Below are 9,576 nucleotides of genomic sequence, written 5' to 3' on the forward strand. Positions count from 1 at the left end.
TACATATTATTCATGATCTAAAATCACTCATGTGTTTTTACTCATCGAGTGTCAGATACACTCAAGTCTTGTTAAAACTTCACATGATAAGAACATTTTCTTAATATTTCTATATTGAACTACTTCAATATCTATTTTATGTACTTTGATTTAAACTTATTATATGTTTCAATCTATCTTCATAGATCTTGGCACTAAATATGTTTCAGTCCATATCCTTTCATTGAAATTAATTTCTCAATGAAACCTTTTAATCAAGTATATAATTACATCATTTATAACCAACTATATGTCACCTACATAAAGTATTATAAATATGTCTTAGCGCTCCCACTTAATTTCTTGCAAATGCAAGCCTCTTCATCATCTCTGATGAAATCAAAAAATTCTTTGACTATTTCATCTGGTGAAGATTCCAACTCCGTGATACTCACTTCATCCAATTGAAGTTCGTATACCTATCTAGTATTCTACAGACTAGCAAAACAATTGGTTGTATCTTGTATACACCTTTAATACACACTTCTGTTAAGTAGTGTATTTTGCCATCCTACTAGCATATCTCATAAAAGAAATATGTAGTGATTACTAGAATAATCCACATAGACTATAAGCATTGCTACGGAAGATCTAATCTTATCGTAGTCAACTCTTTGAACTTTGTCCTAAACAACTTTTCGACAAGTCGAGCTTCTTCAAGGATATTTCATCCAAGTCTATAGATCCATTTACTTTCAAAAAGTATTCATCTATTATGGATCTTATGGCGCATGGCCATTTTAACGGAGTCAGGGCCCATCATAACTTCTTTGTTTGTAGTTGGTTTATCATTTTCAAAATCAATCCTTTGTCTACAAATCATTTATTTGATCACAAAGTAAACTATACCTACAAGGTTCAATATGTACCTTGATCTCCATGGCTAAAACACTTTGTAGTCATGGGAGCCATGATCGTCGTGGCCGCTTCCGAAACTAATTCCGATGCTGCGCTACTCTGATCATTATGCTCAGGTTCATAAACCTTATCAAATTATATTGTCCTCCCACTCAAATACTTCACTAGAAACAATTTCTTGGAAATAAGAAACATTGACAAACACTTTTGTCTTTTGTCTCCATAGTGGGAAGAATTCCCAATCAATTCTCTGGGATAACCAACAAAGACATTCATCCGATTTTGGTTGTAAACTTTTAGACCAAAATTTAAAGAAAGGACTATTAGGGTTTATACCCATGCCATAACTTGTATGGTGTCATTTCATCGGATCATGATGATGCTCTATTCAGTGTAAAAGCGGTAGTCACTAAAGCATAATCCACAAAAATATAATGACATCAATATTTTATCTCATCATTGACCCAACAAGTATTGGATACATCTCTTGGATACTTCTTCATCACTATGATACTCCAAGAATTGTGAGTTGTAGAACAATTTCATAACTCTCTTAGATGTTCGCTAAAACTCGTAATTCAAATATTTCCACCATGATCCAATCATAGATATTTGACTTTTCTATTACGATGATTTCCACTTCATGCTAAAATTTATTTGAATCCTATTCAAATGTTTCAAACTTTTCCTTATTGAATATATCCACATATATACTCAATTCATTGTTTGAAAAATTTCATGAAGTAGAAGAATCTTCCGCACACAACTATGCCCAGTGAACCACATATATCATTATGTATGTTTTCACTAAATTAGTTGCCCGTTCAACTCTTCGGCCTATGAACGGTATTTCAGTCATTACCTTTTAGAAAAGATTTTGCAAGTGCCAAACGATTCAACAAATCGAATGACTCCAAAAATCCATTTGCATGGAGTTCCTTCATGCGATCCTTTCTAACATGACCTAAATGGCGGTTCCACAAATAAGTGGAATTCAAATCATTTGCCTTATGGCATTTTAGCGTCAGTGTTATGTATGTGTGTTTCACCATTAAGATTTATAATAACTTATCCATTTTACATGGAGTAATGTCATAATTTAAACAACTCATTGTTTTCATTTGACCAGAGCAAAATAACAATTATTAAGTTCTTTATTATAAATTCTAAGGGCTAGATAGAATGCTAACGATGAACATAATAACACTTTATTTTGTTCCAGGCGTGTATTCTTATCATATTCCTTGTCAGTCACTTAGGCCATTGTATTCTTGTATTGCGTTGTTTTGTATGACACTTCATACCAACCAATATAGTACTAATGACAAGGTATCAACTTGTCAATGCCTATGGATTGTAGGCTAGGGTTTAGTTGGAAGTAGAGGGCAAGTAGATCTCGAAGGTTTCAGCCGAAAAGTACTCGACGATTGTGAAAACTAGGGTTTGTCGACAATGATTCGATCCCCTCTTCGTCCCTCGACTCCCCCTTTATATAGGAGGTGGAGCCGAGGGATTCGTGCTATACAAGTTACAGAATCCGGGACGGTTTCTAACTCATCCCGCCAGATTACAAATAACACTTCCTATTACAACTCTTAACTTTCCTTAATATATCTTGGGCTCCCGAATCTTCTTATTCTTCGGGTAGTGGGCCTTCAGTAAACCCCGGGTACTATCTTCGGCAGGCCCATTTGGGATGCCTATGTCAGTAGCCCCCGAGATTTTGCTTGAATCGTAGAGTCAGGGAAAATCTCCACTGTTTATTTTTATTCGAAAGCTTTAACCTTTTTATACTTCTTCACATAAAATTCTATATTGTACAGGGTTAATGGTAGTTGGGGCTAGTTCATCTGACGGATCAGGTACTAGTTAACTGCTCTAGTGGCAATCCGCAAAAACCTACTTCAAGATCACGTTCCTGGACATGATCTCGGGATACTGGTGTAAACTTCGACAGGTGCCGCTTAAGGTCTTACCATTCTGTCGAGTCCCAGTCAAATTTATCGGGTACCTAACGCGTCCGTTAGGATTTTTCTTCGTATCTGTTGATACGGATAAAAGTAGCAGAGCGCAGTCTTTGGCGATGCCACGCCCAGCAGAACGGATCTGGGGTCTTACCTTCGCAAATTTGCGGCATTCAGAAATTGATCGCAACTTTGGCGTTCTGAGAATATATTGTCGAGTGCTTTTCCGGCTGTTGGAATGGCACATTTTATCGAGTTAAATATGACTTATATTGCTCTCCCGATGGGAGTATATGTAGAGTTAATTATAACTCGAAATATACTCTCTTGCTTTTCTATCTTTTATTTTTGAACTTCATCGGGTACGCGAACAGCGTTCCCGATGGGAGTAGCCCCCGAGGCTACAGCCAAGAACTTGTGCTTGGTTGTAGGCTCAACATTTTAGTCCACCTTGTCACTATATTGTCATTATGTTCCAATATGATCTTCTTTTTATCTCTCGGGTGCGCGAACAGCGCTCCCGATGGGAGTAGCCCCCGAGGCTACAGCCAAGGACTTGTGCTTGGTTGTAGGCTCCCGCAATTTCTATACTGCCATACTCGAAATTTTACTTTTTGTCGAAGTAGCCCCCGAGCATTTGGGCAAAAACTTGTATTTGATCAAAGGCTCCCGAAGTATTCAAATAACTCCTCCTGTCGCCAATCTTCTTTTATTTTCTTGTCGGCATGCTTCCCTTAATCAAATTTACTTCATCTCTGTTTAATAGTCGTAATTTTTCTGCCCTGTGGGTCCATTGCTTCTACCACGTTGACACGTCGTGCAAGTGGGGGACACACGTCCTCCGCTTTTCCTGGCGCACGTACGGTAACGCTTATCTCAGTAAAAATACCTTTTTACCCTTTTATCTAGAAGATTTGTTGTCACCACACGATTTCTTCATCCAACGGTGCATTGCTTCACCCGATTCTTATATAAACCTTTCTTCAACCTCCGTTCACTCCCCTGCTTGCGCCGCACATCTGTTCCTCTTCGCAAAAGCTTCCCCTGCGCCCAACTCTCTCTGATCTTCCGCACTCACGAACATTGCTTTGCCCATTGCCGTTGATGCCACCGCGTACGCGACTCACTCGCCACAGCACTCCAGAATCCAAGATGGCCGCCGAAGATCTTGAGTGGGAGAGATCTAAAATCTCCAACCAGGACGTCAACACGCTGAAGAGGCTTGGCCTCATGAAGAAAGAAGACGCCATCCGCTTTCCCAGCGAAGAAAGCTACCCCAACCCTCCAATGGAGTACCGGGTTAGTTTCGTTGATCACCTCATCCGCGGCCTTTCGGCCCCAATTCACGATTTCCTCCGCGGCCTTCTTTTTGTTTACGGGATTCAACTGCACCAGTTGACCCCCAATTCCATCCTTCACATTTCCATTTTTATCACACTTTGCGAATGCTTCCTCGGAATCCCTCCTAATTGGGCTCTGTGGAAACGCATTTTCTGCCTCCGCCGCAATGGCTCCCACAACGCCACCTATAACATAGGCGGCGTTGTTATCTGTGTCCAAACTGATGTCGATTACTTCGACGTCAAATTTCCTGATTCTGTCCAAGGATGCCGCAAAAGGTGGCTCTCAATTCACGAAGAAAGCGCCAACTCTATTGAACACAACATAGATCCTTTCGACGGAAGTGCCAAAATTCAGCGCCGCCGCTCCTGGGATGCCGAAGCTTCCGATGAAGAGAAAAAGGCGACAGAGGCACTCATGTCTCGTATTCATCAGCTTCAAAACACTCGAGGCAAAGAGCTATCTGGTGTTCAAATCACTGCCTACTTTCTTAGGATTAGAGTGCAGCCTCTTCAGGCTCGCAAAAATCCCCTTTGGACGTATTCTGGTGAAAACGACGCCAATAGAATCTCCAGTGATCTTTCTGCAAAGGACTTGGAGAAATTGATTCGAAGAGTTTCCCGCCTGGCCAAGAAGGATCCTATTCCCTCCTCTTGTCGCGTGGAACCATACAGCTCCGCCAATCCTCTCCCCGAGGTATTTTGTCTTCTCGAGTTTATATCTTGTTCCGAATTTTCCCTGCATCTCATTGTATTGGTATCGCTCTAATTTTTCGTTTGTCGCTATTTTCTTACAGAACCATCCTACTATGACTTCCCTTCCTCCTCTTCCTGAGGATGGAGAAGTCAAAGAACAGGCTATCGTTGCCGAAGACACCCAAGGTTCTTCTATTCCTGAAAGTGGAGTCGCAGGTTCTCACAAATCTGCGGCTTCCCATGAAAAAGAAGTTGAATCTGAAGCCAGTGAGTCGACGCAATCCCTTCCTCCTGCTGTTTCCCCAAGGAACAAAAGGAAAAGGAATGATGCCGAGGATTCTGGCACTTCTAAGGCTGAAAAAGTTGTTCCTTCTCATCCGAAGGTAGCTTATGATCCTTATATTGAATCCTTCGTCAGCTCGTAAGTCGTCTTTATTTCTTCCTATGTTTGTACTCGAAATATTTATCTTGTCTTGCTTTTTATGCTGCCGATTTTTTGATCAATAGTGATGACGAGGAAGAAGTACCAACTGTTGACGTAGCTCCTCGGACAAGCACGTCATATACTGTACTTGCCTCAGACACGCTAGTTGAAGGAGAAGAATCCTCGCCTCCTCAACAAAACGTCGTCACCACAACTCCACCAGCAAGCCCCCTTGCTCCTTCACCAAAAAGGACAAGGATTGAAACAAATCTTGAACCTGCCCTTCAATTGGGCAGCTCGTCGACTCTGCTCTTAGATGATGTAAGTTTGTCGATATCTATATTTCCGCTATTTTGCTTCTTCGCGCCTTCACTCTCTTTTTCATGCCTATGTTTCTCTTGCTGTGTTCTTCTTTAACAGCCCATGATCAAAGAGCTTCTCCGCATCGGATCCCAATTTATTGGGTACCGTGAGTATGCTAGCAGAGCCGAAGGTAACAACTTTTATACTTGCCGTTTTTCCTTGACTTTTTGCTCCTGTTGCTTGTCGCGATTTTTGATCTTTCTTCTCTCTCTTTTTTATATCTCGACAGAGAAACTTGCAGAGGCCAACAAACGTGCCGACGCACTTGCTCAAAAACTTGAGCAAAGTGAGGCGGCTCGTAAGAAAGCCGAACTTGTTGCTAGCGAAGCCAAGGCCGAGGCTGATGAAGCCAAGGCAAAAGCTGCTAGTGTCGAGGAACTGCAGAAAAAACTTGAGGATACTGCATCTGCCTTAAACGAGCACAAAGCTGCACAAGCTTCTCGTGAACAGGGGATTCTCAAGCGCCTGAAAACACAAAGTCGCCGCACTTTCAGTAATATTATTGATTTCTTCTATTTTTATGAGAGCCGTTGTTTCTTATTGTTTGACCAACGCTTTGTTTCCTTGACAGACCAAACAAACCAAGATTTTGATCTGGCGAATCCTGTCGATGACCCTCTCCTTGACGCACTTTCCTATCTGGAGCTGCATGGGTCCGAAATTCGTGAAGGCGTGGCAAATGCTAATGCAGGATTGTCGGCGTTGTTCCCCTACTTCTTCCCGAAGAAAGAGGAGCCCTCGACTTTCCTTAACCTTGCCAAGATGTTCAATTCACCAGAAGACCTTGGATTGAAGATGCGCCAAGAAAATATGAAAATTGCCGTCGAAAGCACTGTTGCTTTGGTTCTTTGACAGTCAACAGGCTGTTGATTGGACGAAAGTTGGCGACACCGAGCAGATAGAGCAATCAAGATGGAGGTCGCTGATTAAGGCAGCCAAGCCCAACACGAAGAAGATCTTGGCCTATCTCGGGATCAAACCAGCGTCGACTCCTAGCTCATCAAGGCCGGAGGTCTAGTTGCATGCCTCTTTATTTTTCTTTCTATGTTTCTTTTGCTCTTGTCGCCAAAGTAGTCATTTGGCGACACGTACTTCCTTAGCTCCACTGTAATGCCTTTGTAATTATTCCGAGAGATTAATGAAAACTCTATCTTTGCTTGTTGTTTGATGTTGTCTTGTCTAAATTTCAGTTGATATTTGATAACTATACTCCGTCTTCCGCTCCTTCCAATATTTCGCCTTCTTCTTCTCACTCGAGGAGAGCTTTTGCTGATACTGCACCTGTCGAAGATACCTTGTCGCAAGAACTGGATGAACTTCGACAGCAACTTCAGTATGCGAAGAAGCAAACACTTGTGATGATGGAGAAGTCTCATAAGTCATCTGAAGCCGAAAAAATTGCACTTCAGCAAGCTCGCGAGGCCGTGGCTGCTAAGGAAATTGCTGCTTTCGAGGCTGAAAAGGCGACTACTCGAGAAAATTTCATGCTCGAGTTAATGAATGAAGCCAGTGCAGATATGTCGGGTATGCTTGTTTCATCCTCCGATATCTTTCATCTTCATGCTATGTCTCTTAAAGGCTTCTACTTCGTTGTTTTGATAGGTTCCTTTACTGATGCTGCTGCCGAGGAAGAGAGGGTAAATACTAGGACGAACCTCCTTGTTAACCTTTCCCTTGACCATGGTTCTCTGTTTTGGGCTACTCCGGAGAGGACCCGCCAAATCATCAGGTTTCAGGATCGCACCTCTCAAACTCGCGACTTCCTTGACTTCTGTACCAAGACCTTGTCTATGGTTTATAACTCCATGTTTCCTCGGAACATTCAACCAAAAACTCTTCCTGAGTTAATGGAGAAATTCAAAGAAGCTCACAGGATCCATGACTTCGTCAAAGCTCAATTGGTAGCTGGCGCCAGATTTGCTCTTATCATGCTTCAGATCTGCCACTCAAATCTTGACCTTACCCAAGTTGTCGCGAAAGTTCACTAGAAGGTAAAACGTCGAAGAGTTGGTGTTGACCGAATTAACACGAAGGTTTCGCCTGTAGCCGAAGAAATGATTGAAGACCTTCTTCGGATGGACGCCGATTTTTTTGCCGATGGTCATTATGCTGATTTTCTTGGCGCTGCTCCTGAAGAAAACAGAGTTACCCTTGATGACATATTGAACCAAGGCTAGCTATTTTCCCCTTGTAGATAATTCTTCTTTGTGACCCATGACTATGATTATATTGTGAAGCAATCATTATATTTCTATGTTTGTCTAGCCCCCGAGTGTTTTGGTGACTCTTTACTGTATTTGTATATTGCGAGGTTTTGAACCAAGGCATTTATGTATTTATGGCGAATATGAGCCCCCGAGCTTCTTTATTGAGTACTATTTTGTATTTTTATTGACTCACGAGGTATTTTAATACCAAGGCAAGGCTTTTCTTTTTCGATGAACTATATTGAAATTCGTCGGAGCAGAGACTTTAAGCATGTCGATAAAGAAAAGGTTATATTGACACTATCTTTATTATATTGCAGCACCGCGAGCCCGCCTCATTAAAAACCTTTCCCGGCCCCACTCGGTGCCCCGAAAAAGGAAAAGAGTGCGTCTGAATACTCGCGGGCGTTTCAGTACATTGAACTTTTACAAGGACTATATTTCAACTCTAGGCGTAGAACCGCCTGAGTTGCGCCACGTTCCAGGGGTTTGGCTCCTCCACCCCTGTCTTCTTGTCCTTTATCCTGTATGCTCCTCCTCCGATTACTTCCGTGACAATGTAAGGGCCAAGCCATGGTGACTCGAGTTTTTCATGACTTTTTTGCGTGAGCCGAAGAACTAGGTCTCCCACCTGAAAAGATCTTGGCCGCAAACGTCGACTGTGGTAATTCTTCAAGTCCTGTTGGTATTTGGTTACCCGAGACAGTACTTCATCTCGAGCTTCATCAAGTGCGTCGACATCATCTTCTAGCGCTTTTCTCGACACTTCTTCGTCATATTCGACGACGCGTGGAGAGTTGTGCTCTATCTCGATTGGTAATACTGCTTCTGCTCCATGAACCAAGAAAAACGGAGTTTCCTGTGTTGCTGTGTTTGGTGTTGTTCGGATGCTCCACAATACACTTGGTAGTTCTTCTGGCCAGGTATGTCGAGCTTTTTCCAGTGGTCCTAACAAGCGTTTCTTGATGCCATTGCAGATGATGCCATTGGCTTTCTCGACTTGCCCATTGGTTTGAGGATGTGCAACTGACGCAAAGTGCAACTTGATACCCACCTCTTCGCAATAATCTTTGAATTCGTGGGACGTGAAGTTACTGCCGTTGTCTGTGACGATGCTGTGGGGCACTCCAAATCTGAAGACGAGGCCTTTTATGAATTTTACTGCGGATGCTCCGTCTGGTGAATTTATCGGCTTCGCTTCTATCCACTTTGTAAATTTGTCGCTGACTACTAGCATATACTCCTTTCCTCCTGGCCAGGATTTGTGTAACTTGCCCACCATATCAAGTCCCCATTGGGCAAAGGGCCATGACAATGGTATTGGTGCTAGCTCTGCTGCTGGAGAGTGAGGTTTTGCGGCAAACCTTTGACACGCGTCGCAAGTTCTTACTATGTCCTTGGCGTCCTCGATTGCTGTCAACCAGTAGAATCCTGCCCGAAAAACCTTGGCTGCAATAGCTCGACTACTTGCGTGGTGGCCACATATTCCTTCGTGTACATCCTTCAGAATTATTCTTCCTTCTTCGGGTGTGACACATCTTTGCAGGACGCCTGAAATACTCCGCTTGTACAATTCCCCTTTGACTACCGTGAAAGCTTTGGAGCGTCGAATTACTTGCCTTGCCTCAACTGGATCATCGGGTATTTCTTTCCTGAGGATGTACGATATGTACGTCTGCATCCAT

This window comes from Lolium perenne, chromosome 4 (genome assembly GCF_019359855.2).
Source record: "Lolium perenne isolate Kyuss_39 chromosome 4, Kyuss_2.0, whole genome shotgun sequence".
NCBI classification, from domain to species: Eukaryota; Viridiplantae; Streptophyta; class Magnoliopsida; order Poales; family Poaceae; genus Lolium; species Lolium perenne.